We start from the raw sequence: 16,512 nt of genomic DNA, 5'->3' as shown, positions 1-16,512 counted from the left end.
CATATGGTTAATTATTTAAATGGTAAATTAAAAATAAGAACTAAAAAAAATTAAATATAGAATGGTAGACGGGTCGGAAAGAAATAAAAAACTTGACTACAATTATTGTGAATCCTTGAAAAATTTTCCTGTTACTCATAAAAATAACTGTTTTTTTTTGCATTTTTTACGTACCTACACATAGAAATTTAGAATTGAAAAAACCATAAAACTTGTTAACTAGCTATATAAAAACTAACTTTTCTCATTAAATTTTATTTGTATTGCATAACTCTGTACGTGTATGTATGTGTAGTACATTAGAATTTTTAAATTGTAAAAAAAAAGTTATTCGTTTTTCTTCACGAATGCAAAAGGATTTTCTATTGTGACACAATAGAGAAAAAAATCTGATATGGTAAGCACATAACCGACCGCAATGTATAAAAATGCGTTTTAAACATTTCTATGCCATTTTAAGGACACTAATAAGCTTTTAGTTAAAATACCTTGAAAAGTGTAAATTTGGATCTTAGTAGAATTTCACTTTGCACCACCCGGATTCCTTGTCAAATTCAACAGTTAGTTAGGGTAACAACCAAAAATAATATCAAATTGCGAAAAAAATCCATCAATCCGTTTCGTAGATATGGTAGAAAATGTAAAATCGACCTCCATATCACTTTCCGAACTCTGATTTTTCCAAAAAAAAAATCATAGATTCATTGTTTTAACACCTCGAATTTAAATATTAAATTTCAATAAAATCGGCTGATTATTTCTCTTTATATACTCAAAAATGTAAAATTAACCCGCAAAAAGGTCGAGGGCCGTTCCCAGGGTCTGATATATCTCGAAAGTTGATCAATCCGTACCATAGCTGAAGTTAACTCACAAATAAAATTTCATCAAAATTAGTTCAGCCGATAGTTTATTTACACTACTATGGAAAAGTTCGTTTCCGCCGAAAACTCGATATCCAAAATTTGGTGCCATCACATATCCTACCTTATTGTATTCACAATGCGATCGGTAAAAAGGAAAATTTTAAAACTTTCTAATGAATTTATTTTAATTTCAACATTGGTTTTATCTTATAATAATAATTTTTATTTGTATACAATATTTAAATTTTAATTAACCTTATTTTGCATATATTCAGGAGTAATTTAACTAATTATCTTTAAATAATATAATATTGTTGTATATGATAAAATGTAAATGTGCACTAACAACAAAATATACTTTAAGACTAAGCAAATAAAGATTTAATAATGAAGAGAGAATTTTTTTAGAACAAAAAAAAATTACGCCGGCAACGTTCTCTTTCCTTATGAATAAAATAGGAGAATATGAGAAAAATATATTTAAATATGTCATTGATATAAGTTCGCTATTACCTAAAAAATTTTTAATTTACCACTCTTTAGAAAATTGAGTATAGAACTATTAGTTAATTGTTCAGCTTTCATCATTCTAATTGTTTTCGCTACCATCCACATATTTTAATTTTGGTTTTAAATAAAAATTTCTCCAACTAAATATCTTTGTCTCTAACAGTCATTCTCAAGTTCATCTTATTTTATTGCTATATATTTAAACTTACCACTGAAGCTTCAGTCTATCAATATAATGCTTTCCTGCTAGAACAATTTAAAATATTGTTTGAGTGTTGCTCAATTTTCTGAATACTCGAAATCAAGTCTTTTTTAGTTCTCTCAAATACTCTCTCAAGTAAAAAGAAATGGCGCCTGATCTAGTCACTTGACTAAAATAAAGTGGATTTTTTTTTTTGTACGTAGATCTAAGTTTTTCCAAAGGTAGTCTGATATCAGGATATATTTGGCAATAAAACTAAAGGGGTATAATGTTTTAATCCAAGATTGCGACCATATTATTCTGTCTGTCAATTTGTTTTCAAGGGTCTTGCTCTGTATAATAATGAAAATTAAATTTTCCAGTTTCAAAGGTATACGATAATATTTTATTATTTTTCAATTATTTGCAATAAAAAAAAATTTCATTTTTCAATAAAATAATCTTATACGTTAAGCCAATAAATATTTTAAATTCACTCAAGTGATTACAATAAATAGCACAGTTAATTAAACTTACTTGTTTTTTTTTGACAAGAAACCATTACAATAAGCAATTTTAAAAATCATCCGAAAAAATTGTCTACATTTCACATTTCTTTGTTTTATTCTCTTTTTTCTTTTTAAGCCAATTATAACTCAGCAATTTTATGTCTTACTGGCTAGACACTAATAATTGGACATTTCAAACTAAACACGAAAACGAAAAAGAAAAACGCAATGTGTAATTTTTGTTTTTTTTTTTGTCTAAAAATCCTAACACGAAAATTACATGTTTTGTGGTTGAAAAATAGTCTTTCAATCTAAAACAAAAAAAAATTTTCTTATCATTTCACTATGCACCCACACACCTTTGTTTTTCTATTTTTCTGAGTTTTTTTTTTTTCAGAATCTTCATTAAATTTTTCAATTCCTTTCGGAATCCTTTTAATACCATGAAAAATTTTTCTTTATATTAATAAAATTATCTTTAATTTAACTGGTATTTCTTTTATATTTTTCATGACGCGATGACGATAAAAGAATGATTGCTACAATTTATATACAATTTTTTTCTACAACCAAGAACACATAGTCAAACTAAGTCATCTGGTTGGTTTTATATTAATAACTTTTTACTATCGAAAAGTTAAATTTAACAGCTGAGGTTGTTAATTTAAAAAAAAAATACATTTACCTCATTCTTTTAAACACTTTTATTGTTAATTTTCTTCAACTAAATTTTCAGATTTTGATTGATGTTAGCATTCATTTCTAGCATGGTATTACAAAAAACTATTGATGATTTTGCAAAAAAAAACAAATAAATTTTGTTTCTGAAAATATGAGCAGCCGGAGGTGACAACTAGTAAAAAAGACTGATACGTCTGCTTTTAAAGGAAATGAAGAGAAGTGGTCAGATTCTGTGAAGTAACACACAGCCTACATCAAAGTCACTAACAAAATCATAGACCTTTAATAGGTGCAAAGAGAGAGCGCTAGCGTTATTAACCTATAATAAAATATATTATAAATTACTACTGACTATATTCTATTGGATAATCAAGAAACAGGGTTTAAGGTCAGAGGATGTCTGTCGAAACTGGAAAAATATTAAGACACAATTGAGATGATAAATCATGTTGTCTACCAGTCCGCCTTTTTAATTAGAAGGAAGAGACGCAATTTTCGGAGGATTCTTTTTGAATGATGCGGAAAAAAATGGGCTTTTCTTTATTCAACTTCTAAAGTTTGTGATAGAATTCGCTTTCAACATCTTGATTGGCAGTCATTTTCACCCATTTTTTCGGATACAGTAATTGTATATGAAGGTTGCCTATTGCTAATCTGCCGTTTTATTATCGATAACTATTTTTTTTAATTTTTAAGTATGACATCGGATATGGGTGACCAGCTCGGGCGCCACTTCTTTACAAACAACTTTTTTAAAAATACTGCAATTCTCAATACTTTCGTCAATAATTCAATTTTCTTTAATTAAGAAACTTCGAAAAATATGCTGCATTATTATCCAAATTTTTCTTATCCTTATTATCCTTAATTCTTACCCAATAAAAATATTATGTAATCGATTCTCTTATTATAATATTGAAATTGAATAATTTGATTTTCGCAAAAAAAAAAAATAATTTTTTGTATCAAAAGCCAATTGAAAATTTTTGTATTAAAAAAGTTATTCGGATAAAAAAAAAATTAATTCTAAAGTAAAATTCATAAAATTAATCAAAGCACTTTCAATATTTTTTTTCAATAACACTGTTAAACTTTCTATATTAAAAAATTTTTTTAAGCTTTTATTAAAAGTGTTAAGTGCCATGAACGATTATTTACATTTACTTTACTCTAATTTTGTTTTTCTTCGCAAATAACCAAAAAAAATAAAAAAAAAAGTTTTTCTTAACTCTTCTCTCTGGTCAACTTAATAAACACCTTTAAAATAGAAAAAGTTTTCATTCAGCAATTATTTTTCTTCTCTTATTTTTTCTATAATTTCTAAAAAAAAAAAGTTTTAATAAAATTTTTAAGCTTTGGGATATTATGCATGAATATCCTATCCATTCTATTAAGATTCATTTTATAGAAACTATAAAAGTATGACCGAAAAGGACAAGGAAATATTATACTTGGATAATAAGATAGAAAAAATTAAAAAAAACTAAATTGAAACAAACTCAAGCTATTCACTTTATTTATAGAGAGTAAAGTTTTGAAGTGTTACAAAGCTAAAAATACTTTTACAAAGTAAATAGCAATTTATTCATTAATTTCAAAAAAAAAAGAGGAATATGAATGGAAACATTGCAGTAAACAGAATGCAGTCTACTTGCTACAAATGTTAAAATAAATCAAATAAAATTTTAATTTAAAAAATAGACAAATTATACTTATCACTTACCAGTAAGAGTGAGAGTGAGTAGAAGAGTTTTGGTGTGAGTAGAATTATGTTTTTTTTATAATATTTTGTTTTACATCAAGAATCTGCTATTTGTTCCATGGACAAATACGTGGACAATAATCACTTTCTAAGAACTCACAATATTAAAATTCGGATAAGAACTGAATGTTGTGTTTGTGGGGTCTAACTTAATCCAACTAATATATATGTGTCACTTTTCACGGTCTGTCAGAATTACACCTTATCTAATCCTTCAAATATATATATCAGCTATTTGTATATCGACGCACCATATTCAATATCACACAAGCTACGAGTTCAATTACTTAAGACCTCACCTGCTATTACTTACGACAATTTTGTTACAATTTATACTCCGAAAATTTAATACCCAATTCGAATGAAATTTTCAAAATAAAATGAAGAAATTACAAATTTTATAAAAAGTAAGGTAAATAAAAATTTTTTTTTTCTATTTTTTTTTTTTTTTTGCTATATACCTTAAGTCTTACATCTTATAATAAATTTTACCTATGAGAGTAATTCTAAAACCACAAAATTATATTTACGATCACAATAACAAATAAGGTATAGAAAATAGGTTATAAAAGGTGATGTATGTATTCTGCAAGGGTGTACTCGTTACAGCTATATATGTAAGTAAATTTTTAAGAAAACGATTAGCCATGAGAAAAGTGAATACAACCCTTTTTTTTTATACCCTGCACCTTCGTGAAGGATATGATAACTTTGGTATAGAGTTTGTAACTACTTGAAGGAGTCGTCTCTAGTATGGACATACATATATATGTATATATATATATTCTTGCTCAGCGTAAAACTCTGCGTTCATTTAGCCATGTTCGTCCGTGCGTCCGCCCGTCCGATCGCACGATAACTTAAAAACGAATAATGCAATCGACACGAAAATTTCACAAGTTGTTTCTTTTGTGCCAAGGACGAACCGTATTGTAATTGAAATAATTCGGACTACTACTACGGACTCAAAGAGTTTATTTTAAATATTTTAAAAACTAATTAAGGTATAAATATTAAATTTTGTATATGTGTGTTAAATGACATTCTACATATGCTCTAAAAATTTTAATGAGATGGCAGCACCGGTTCGGATGGTATACATATGGATGGTATACCGGTTCGCCATACAACTCCAAAAGCAAATTTTTTATATTCGGAAAAATAATCAAGCTAGATTCATGAAACGTTAAGTTTTATAGAATGGTTTCACAGGTTCGAGTAATTACCATACAATAATGAAAGATGTAGGGTATAATTCAATCGTTGTTAATACAATGAACAGGTTTTCACTTGAAATACAATGAATATATTTATCCTTAAAAATTTTAACAACCACATATGCTTACATGTATATTTATAGTACATAACTTGTGAGTATATAAAATTATTTTGTAAAAATTCAGCATCATATTTAAAGACTATATATATATACATATACATACGTAGATTCTATATGTGTATACATGTATATTGTACTTTTGTGATTATAATGCAACTTGACTATAAAATAAACTTCCAATGAAGTGTCAAAATACAAAATTTATGGTAAATAAAATAAACTTCGATTATACCTAACCAGCTATATACTTTTAGCCCGTCTATATAAAGCTTATCATTTGAAAAGTTAGAAAAATCTACACATATGTATGCATTCATCGCGTATTAATGTACGTTGTGCCGGTCCAATATATACTTTGCTTATAACATAACATTATTATGTTATGTTATATGTAAAAATAAAAATCTATGTAAATTTCTTTTTATCTGTAAATCTCATATATGCACATACATATGCCGTTAAATACATACATGAATGTAGATAGACAGAATATGAAACTTTTATTTTTTTAGAGAAAACATAGTAAAAAAAAACTCACAACAGCAACAACAATGAGACTAAAAACCGAACAGAAAAAACCCCAGCTGGTTTTTATTTCTAAAGACAATGAATTTAAAAAAAAATAGGAGAACAGAAAAAATAAAATTTTTTTTTTTTCTGGTATTAAAATTTAGTTTTTCTTCTATTCTTACTGTGCTTTTTGTTTTCTGGTATTGTTTTTTTTTTAACCGAAAGTAATACAAAACAGTAACAAAAATGAAAAATAAAGAAAAAAATGAAAACTAAAAAATTGTTAAGAAACAAAGAAAATTGATCTCCTTATAACCCATAAAGGATAACAGAAGCAACAACAAAAAAAAAATTTGAAAAGGAAAAAAAAATTTAATCTACAAAAATATTTTTATTTTTTGTGTATATAGGAAAAAAATTAATATTTTGAAAATTTATTGTACCGTTAAATAATGTCCCAGCCGTTTATATTCCTGTCGATATTTAAAAATTTAACAATAACATTCAAAGTCACTATAAGAGCAAATAGAATTTTACTGGTAAAACTCTTAACTATCGAAATATTCTATTGTTTAACTCCTCGAACATAGTTGGTATATAATTGCCCCCATTGAATTGGAGTCAATTCGAAATACTCCTCATGGAGGGGGTTGGCTCCATTCCTGCTTCTATCAGAACAACGGTGGCTATCGAACTGGCCGTCGAGGCCCTGACGGCGGCTACCACTGAGGCCTATCATGGCACCTGCCCGTGGAAGTGGAATGAGTACGAAGTGCCCGTGGTGGAATGAGTAGCTTTCAAGGCTTAAACAGAGGAGTAGAAAGCTCTTCAATAGACCAAGGCGTCGGACTCGTGGAGGGAGTATAAGGACTCACTCACGATATACCATAAGCAAATAAGGAAAGCGAAAAGAAGCTCATGGAAGGGGTTCAGCAAGGGCATAGATAAACTCCCATGCAGTGCGCGAACGGCCTATTGCACTTTCCTGATTCGGAAGTTCTTCGGAATCACTTGGATGCGGTCATTGAAGCGGGGGCATATTGGTCCAGAAGAGATGACTGGCAACGGTCCCGTGCTGTGTTCACAATGGACAGGATTAGGTGGGCTGCGTTTTCGTTCGAGCTCTTCAAATCTCCATGTGGTAATGGGATATATCCTGTGTTTCTGCAGAGGGGTTTCCAATACATCGCTGGGCGTTGTTGGAATTTTTCGTGCCAGCTATACATGGGATTACATTTCCCAGGCATGGAGGGTGACCAAGGTGACGTATATTCCGAAGGCAGGTAAGCAACCAAACAACAACCCAAAGTCTTTTCGTCCCATCAGCCTTACCTCTTCTTTATTGAAAGCAATGGAAAAGGTGGTTGATAGGTTTGTAAGAACTGGCAACCAATCCCTTGCACAAGTCTCTCTCTCGCTCTGCAGGGTCTAGTGGGGGTCCTCGAGAACTCACTGAACGTGCGGGAGGTGGCGGTTGGGTGCTTTCTTGATATTGAGGGTGCTTCTGATAACACCCCATATCATGTCATCTGCGAGTCGTTACACAAACGTGGGATTGATGCGACCACGGGCAGATGAGTTGGTCGGATATTACGGAATAGGATAATTAAATCCACCATAGCTGATCACACACTCTTCATCTCCGCTGCAAAGGAGTGTCCCCTTGGTGGGGTTCTTTCGCCCCTTGGCGAAATCATCGTGGTGGATGATCTAATTGCTGCACTCAGGGCTCCGAGGCGGATGTCTGGCCTGCCTTCCTCCGCCCTGCGGGCTAGGCTTTCTCACATTAAAAATATTAGATTATTAAGAATATTAGATATTTGGAATATAACTTACTTCATAACTTAGGGAAAATACTGAAATGTAATGGCTAATAGGAAAAGACTGACACAACATACGTGAATTTTTTGCAAGATTTTCTACAAAATTTATACAGAAGTAATAGTCTACTCCTATTTATAAAATTTTTTTTAATCTATAAAAAATTTTTAGCTGGTTGAATTTTAAATACCGTAATAGAATGCATAAAACACTATTTATTTGCCTCAATTTTTTATTAAGAGCAACAGCTTACTTTTGAGTATACATTTAAAATAACATTTAAAATATGTACATAAGTATTAAGTTTTTTTTTTACACCTACTACAATACTATTTGCACTAATGAGAAATTCAAAATAAATATTAAAATAAATTCTAGCATACCATCTAAATATTTTTCTAATTTCCATTGAAATCAATTTCTTTGAGTATAAAATTAAAATTATAATCACATGTATATACGTTTTACCCATCATACTTTTACATTTATAATTAACATTATAATACTTGTACATTTAGGCTTTAAATCAAAATGTAAATAAAATTTTCTTTTCAATAATCCTCACAAAAATAGTAGTGAATTAAGTATAATGGATTCTACAAAATATTGGGTGTTAAGCCAATATACATTAATGAAACATAATTGTATTTGCCTTAAAAGTATTTTAAATACTCACTCATACTCACATAATATTTTACTATAATATAAGATAAAAGAATATTTATTTGTATCGGCTTTTTATTAAGAGCAAGCTGAATCAAAATTCAAACTTTTTCATAAAACATATGCCACCATCAAAAACCACTAAAATGAACACAAGACAATATAAGCCGCTAGAATTGTGGTAAACGGAAAATAGTGTTGACAATAAGAAACATCATATTTTCTTCCCAATTTATTGATTTACCAACCGCAATTATATGGTATACATTGAATGCATATTGTATAAACAGTATATTCATGTGTTACAATAATTTATATCCATAATTCATTGACCTCAACCTTATATATTTTTCGAATTAATTTAAAATTATTTATGGTGTTTAAAAAACTGTTTTAAAATTTTGGATTATACTTAATATTTTCTAAATTAGCTATTATTAAATTAAATTAAAATTTATTTCAAATAAAAATAATAACTTATTCGAAAATTGCATAATTTTAGGGTGTATTGTTTAAATATTCAATTTCATTGCAAAATATGCAATCATTATTAACAACACTATTAATTATTGCTTCTTACTCTATTTTCTCTTTAAGATTCTCAAAATTCTGATGGACAAGAAAACAAATGAGAATTCTTGAAATTTAAGCCTGTAAAACACAATATAATATTTATATATATACATATATACAGATATAAATACAAAGAAATATTCACATGCCTATAGATAAACTATAAGTATATATGTATATATATTTATTCCAACACAAATACGTACATCTATAAAAATTTCTATTGAAAGTTATTTCTCTTTTCTTACTTAAAATTTCTCCTTACTTTCAAATTGAATAATTGAAGTTAAAATAAATGTTTAAATATAAAGAGAAAAGAATAAAAACGAAGAGAAGAAAAATAATTTTATTTTTATGCAAATTTATATTTTAAAGAAAAACAAAAAAGAAATGCAAGCCACCAAAAGAGATGTAAAATATTTTTGAATTTAAGTGAAGGAATACAAACGTTTCGTATATAAAAATTTTAAATCTGAACAAAAATATAGCTATTTTATATACAATATGTATGTATATAGGTGGTTGAATAAAAATTCACGTAAATCTTCTAATAAATAAATTATTATAATAACCGTGTTCAAATAAAGCATCTTTATTTTTAGCCATTTTGTTTTTTCTCTTTTTTATTATTTTATTTGAGAATTTTACTGTTATATTTTATTTATTAATGGTATAAAGTTTTTTACTAAAATTATCATTTTAAAAAATTAAAATCATGGCATACTATCATTTCGGAGGGGTAGACATAAAAAGAGCCGATAGCAAAGTATGCTATTTTAAAGAGAAATGAAAACAAACGTTACAATTTTTATGTGAGAAAAACTCCAATTCTTATCGCATGCCTCTCGAAAACAATAATTAAATTTATTCTGAAATTAAAAAAAAATTAGCAAAAAATAAAATTTAAAGAAGATGGTAAATCTTTTTTTACCCCTGTGCTAATAAAACTATTTACATTTTGTGAGAAGTGGGTGAGAGTGCTGTTACGGTACCTATTATAAAAATGTCATGGTTACAATCATTAAAAATACAATGACTTTCTTTTTCTTTGTCTCTTGCAATGCTTTATTACTTTCATACATAAAAAAATAAAAAATAAAGTTATATTGTAAAAAAGTTTTTATATATATCAAAAATTTTTTTAAATTAAAATAATTTTGTAATAGTATTGTTGTCATTTTGTTAAGATTTCCTGGGTAAATATCGCACTTTCTTGAAGATTATTGAAAAAATTTATTATAAGACTTTAAAAATACATTTTTGAAGTTTATTTATTTAAGAAGGTGATTTTCTAATTAATTTTAATTGGAATAAGATCTATTTACTTCTTCACTGATGGGTTCAAGCTGAATGACAGAATTTGGGTGGAAGTCTACTCCGAACAACTCGGGATGGAGATCTCCATCCGTCTCCCGGACTACTACAACACCTTAAGGGCAAAGGTGGTCGCAATAAGCAAGGTTTTGCTCTAGCTGGTTGACAACACAATATCTTGTAGGCGTATCTTGCACCAATAAAGACAAGACATTGGAATCGGAAACGTCCCACTTCTAAAACGGTTCGGTGATTGCAAAATATTTCTCAACTAGATAACGAATTAGTTGGAAATCGACCTAATTTGGATGCTGGAATCCAATAGAATCTAAAAAAAACTACAGGGCGCGTAAGCTCAATGAAACGACTTTTGAAGTTCTTGGAAATTCCTTTGAGTACATACAAGAAAACTGCGCAACACAGGAGCCAATAGAATAAGCCAATTGCAGATATGCCAACAGAACAAAGTGGTTAAGCTGAATCTGATATTTTTTCGCATTGGAGCTGTGATAAAAGTCATAATAGGACGTTTTCTTACTCGTGAACAGGAGAAAGTCTCATTCGGTTCATGAAAAGCTCGGACAGATTCTTGTGACGTTGAGGGATTTTGTTATTTGAGTAGTAAAATTTCTATCCGCCCTACGCATATCTTACGATTGACTTAACCTAACATTACCTATTAAATTTTTAGGTTAAGTTAGGTATACGTAGAATATGCGACATATTTTGTGGCACAAAATTCATTTTAGAACATGTACTTGATAATCGATTTATGCAGTAAAACCTTTTACAAAACAAGTCTCTATAAAATTCAGAAAACGTAAAAAATAATAAAAGTGACGATTATCTAATAAAATATTTCTTCAAAGCTAATAATTTGACACCATTTTATATTCATAATGTATATGTGCATGTCAGAAAATTATAAAAAAATTCATGCACGCATTAACAGAAAAATTACTTCCAATATAATTAAAATTTATAAGAAAGTGACACAGTTTTTAAGTTGCACAAGAACTTTTATAACTTAAAATAAATAACAGCTAAACTTTATATATAAGAATTTGCGAGTGTGTGCATTTTCCGCATAAACGACTAAATATCTTACCTAACGTTATGCAATATCTTTAATATGAAGTAAACCTTGTAATATTAATTTACTTTGCGGTAGTTTCAATATCACATCCTTATGATTAAATATTTCTGATATTTTCTATAAAATAATGAATAACAAAATTCTAATTAAAATTGACTTAACCTATAACAAGAAATAACATTGAAGTAACAAGATTAAAATCTACATCAAAAAAAAAAAATTCTTTCATTTCATCGAAATTTCAACAAAATCCCATTGCAATTCCAAGTATAAATAAAAATTTAAAAAATCACAATTCATTGACATAAAAGATGACAGACCACAATCTAAGGTATATGTACGTTATATACTTTAATATAAAAGTTACTGATATTTACATATAACTAATTTTGAGTTGTATTCCCATTCTTTGTTTATATAATACCGGAGACATTATACAAGTATATATAAACATTCTTGTTTTCTTCTAAATAACCTCTAGCAAAATGCATTTTTCTCTTTATAAAAATAAGTACTATATGCATATATTTAAAGGTTATTCTTTGAATAAAAATTACAGTGCAAGCCAATATTTTTATGTCAAAAAGCAATCTGGATTCTGATCATTTGAACATCTGAAGTTCCCAAATGAGGGAAGACCAAAATAAATTGTTACAAGGGGTGTCCGGGATATAATTCTCCGAATAACTCAATCTAGATGGGTGAGTCGAGAAATTACCACATTTCGTCATCCAAACTCTAAAGTCGATGGCAATAGTTGATTTATTTACGCGACATTGTCTTGTTTATTTGACAAAAATTGGCAGGACATTGCGCAAATTAATTTTTTTTTTGTCAAAACCCCTCTGGTTCTGAACATTTGGGCGTCTGAACTTTGCAAATGATTAAAAGGAAAACCAAAATGAATTGTTACAAGGGCTGTCCGGGATATAATCCTCCGAATAACTCAATCTAGATGGGCGAGTGGGGAAATTACTACATTTCGTCATCTAAACTCTAAAATTTATGGTAATGGTACCCAGGACATTGTATTGTTATGGTTTATTAAAAAAAAGCGGCAGGACACTGAACAAATCTATTAACTTTATTAGAAAGAAAATGAAACGACGGCAGATTTAATTCTCGAATACGAGAGAGTTGCTCACTTAAGTTTGAGGAACTTCCGTAATGATATAACATCGCATAGAAGAAATCTCGTAACTTGACGTGGGTGCAATACCACCCCTGTTTGTTCAAATAGACAATCCTAAGCATCGACTTAAAGTTATAAATAAGGTTTAGTGGGAGATATATAAAAAAATATATTCCACTACTGTATAATAAAACATTCTAAATATTGACAAGGATAATATCATGTCTAAAGCATTGCAGAGTCGTCATAATACAAAAAAGCAAAAAAAGAATTTTTTTTTTTTAAAGCATCCTTATTTTATGTTCAACTTGAATGCAATTTACCGTAGTACGAATACAACGTATAACAAACTCTTGTACTTCTTCAGACTAAGGATTAAAAGTGTCTAATACTTCTTTTAGATGTACATATACCCTTTTGTTTAAAACGAAAAAAGTAAAAGACAAATACCGAAATAGAAAAAAAAATGTGTCATAAGAGCTTACAAAGTGATCCTTTCTCTATAGTTGTTATTTTTTCAATTGTTATTTTCATTTTATTAACTAACTGCAGTAGATATCTACCTGCCTATATACTTACAGTTTTGTTTAATTAAAACTCATTCCTTTTTATTACGTTTCGTTTACAATTTTTAAAATGAAAAAACAAAGTGTACTTTAAAGCTTATTACAAAGAAATAAAAAAAAAGAGAGGCAGAGAGAATAAAGTAAAAGTAATAGGTTTTCACATATTTACACATAAGACATTTATAATTTAATTGGAAAAGTTCAAAATGGTATGAAAGCATAATGCTATAGCTTATAAATGATGAAAAAAAAAATTCATCGTATAAGGTTCAAGATTAATGTATACACTTACAAATTAAATAAATGTTGATATTATTTGAGTATTTTTAGTGTTAAGTTAAAGTTGAAATATTTTTAGAACTGTATGGGGATTTTTTATCAAATTACTCAAAATGGATACGAATTCATTCCAAGAAAGAATAACCTCCTGTATGATACCGAAACACTTAAACATTTCTCACGTCGCCCCATAAGATCTTTTATGGTTCTTATTCCCATCTACATTAGAACTATATCTAGACCTCTGACAAATTCCAAAAGTACAGCTGCACCAAATCGCGGGAATTCCATTAGAATCACAAAACCCGAAGCATCTAAGTCTTAAGCGGACTACCGCCTCACATTCGCACGGTAAGTGCTCTCTTAATTCGCCCTTTTTTAGGCAAAAACGGCAAAGTCCGTTCGTCGTTTTTCTTATCCTCTTAAATTGTATTGACTTGTAAGTGCTCTCTTAATTCGCTCTTTTTTAGGCAAAAACGGCAAAGTCCGTTCGTCGTTTTTCTTATCCTCTTCAATTGTATTGACTTGTATTCTCTTGAATTGACTATCGAGAGGCAGATCTCAGTGAATACAGGTTAGTGAGCTCTCGCTCACCGAACCGAAAGGTATGATAAAAATTTTTTGGAGTAAGAAAGCTCCAAGCAATTATTTTAATGGTTGCCTTATTGTATCTAACTTAAAATCGATCAAAATTTCTTTTCCCCGACATCTTCTCTAAATGCTCAACTTTTCACATCATATCAATGACAAGCCGCCTAAAAGACATTTGGGAATATTGTAGAAAAAGATAGAAATTTGTTTATAAATTTATAATATGATGCAACAATACACTACTACCGTACTGAGTATCTGAACACATTTGTCAAATTATAATGATACAATTTGAACACATCAAGTTTATGAATTCGAGAAATATTGAAGTACTGGCAGACCGCACCTCCATCCCTTTATTAATATAGAAGGTATTCCTTTGTGATTTAAAAATTTACTTTTAGACGGGCAGTACTACGTCACACAAACGGTATGATTAAAATATTTAAAACTTAAAAAATATCACCTTAATTTTTAAAAAATAATTATTCGAAATACTTCTTGTTCATATTATCGGGTCACAAATTCATTTATTTTTAATTTGCTTAGAAATTTTTCATAAAAAAAAATTCAATGTAAATTTGTCTAAGTTTTCTATAGAAATTTGACATATAATTTGAACCATTAAAATATTTTACTCTATCAAGTATATTATGTAAAGAAACGCACAATTAACATCAGTTTACAATTATTAACAAAGTAAAGAAATTTTTTATAATTAAATAAATTTATTTTCAAATAGGAATTTAATCATTTTTCTTAAATTTAACTAAATGTGAATGGTCATTAACCTTGCTTTTTTATTTCAATTTGTACAAGAGTATAAGTGAACTTTTAAGAAATAAAAAAAAATTGTTGTAATTAGCGATTCACATATAAAGAAAAACAAAAATATAAACAAAAAAACAAATAATTTTTTAAAGCACATACGCCAGCCATTCCCGGAGACAAAAAAAAAAAACAAAAACCTTAACTTTAAATCTTAATGAGGAAGCAAAAATAGTAAGCGTGTGTAAAATTACAACAAAAATAATTTTCTGTATAAATTATAATAGAATTTTTTTCTTCTTTACTTTTATATAAAAAAAAATATTTATTTATTCACTTTTTGAATTTACAATAATTATGTATGTATGAATAATAATGCAAAAACAGGATTATTTCAACAATATAAGAAGTTTAATTCTGTTATGTGTAAAAAAAAAAATAACAAAAATATATAGGGCATATTAAAGGGATTTAATGGGGAAAAGAAAAAGAGAAAAGTGTATTGCATAAAAGTGTTATAATATAATAAGAGAGAATAAAATATAAAAAATTTATATACAAAAGGATTGCAGATAAAATGCAAGAATGACACAATCACAAAGTAACGGACAAGTGAATTACTTATTACTATAACCTATATACATATGTACATATTTTATTTATACATAGAGAAATAAAAGGATATTTTCCATTTCATACCTCAATCCCGGATAGGAAAGAATTTAAAATCGTAAAAAAAAAAAAAATGAACATTGTTTATGTAAATACAAGGATAATATTTTAATTTTTATTTCGACCACATTGCATACAATAAGGCGAATATTGTAATCACATCAAATTTTTTATATAAATATCAATTATTCAAATGGAAATACATTTTTCCATGTTGGAGAAAACAAAGATACTCTTCTTGAACACAAAAATTATATTATTGATTGAACGTATTTTCAAAAAATTTCTGTAAAATCCAAGGAAATTTTACGTTTAAATCGGGCGCCAACGAGTGGTTCCCGACTTCGGGCCACGATAAAATTTTTATTTATATATTTTAAGGTATAATCATTGGAACTTCTCGAAATTTCCTATTTTAACTATATTTTCGAAAAAATTTCGGAAAAAAAAAAGGAAATTTTACGTTTTAATCGGGCGCCAACGATTGGTTCCCGATTTCGGGTCACTATAATATTTTTATTCATATATACGGGTGTAATCATTGGGATTTCTCGCAATTTTCTATCTTAAACCGGGCACCAACAACTGGTCCCCGACTTCGGACCACTATAATATTTTTATTCATATATTTTGGGCTGTAATCATTGGAATTTTTGGAAATTTTCTAATTCAACTATAT

The sequence above is a fragment of the Condylostylus longicornis genome, unplaced genomic scaffold, assembly GCF_029603195.1.
Source record: "Condylostylus longicornis isolate FDR11 unplaced genomic scaffold, ASM2960319v2 ptg000083l, whole genome shotgun sequence".
Lineage (NCBI taxonomy): Eukaryota > Metazoa > Arthropoda > Insecta > Diptera > Dolichopodidae > Condylostylus > Condylostylus longicornis.
The sequence above is the reverse complement of the archived record's forward strand: the minus strand, read 5'-3'. Positions refer to the sequence as shown.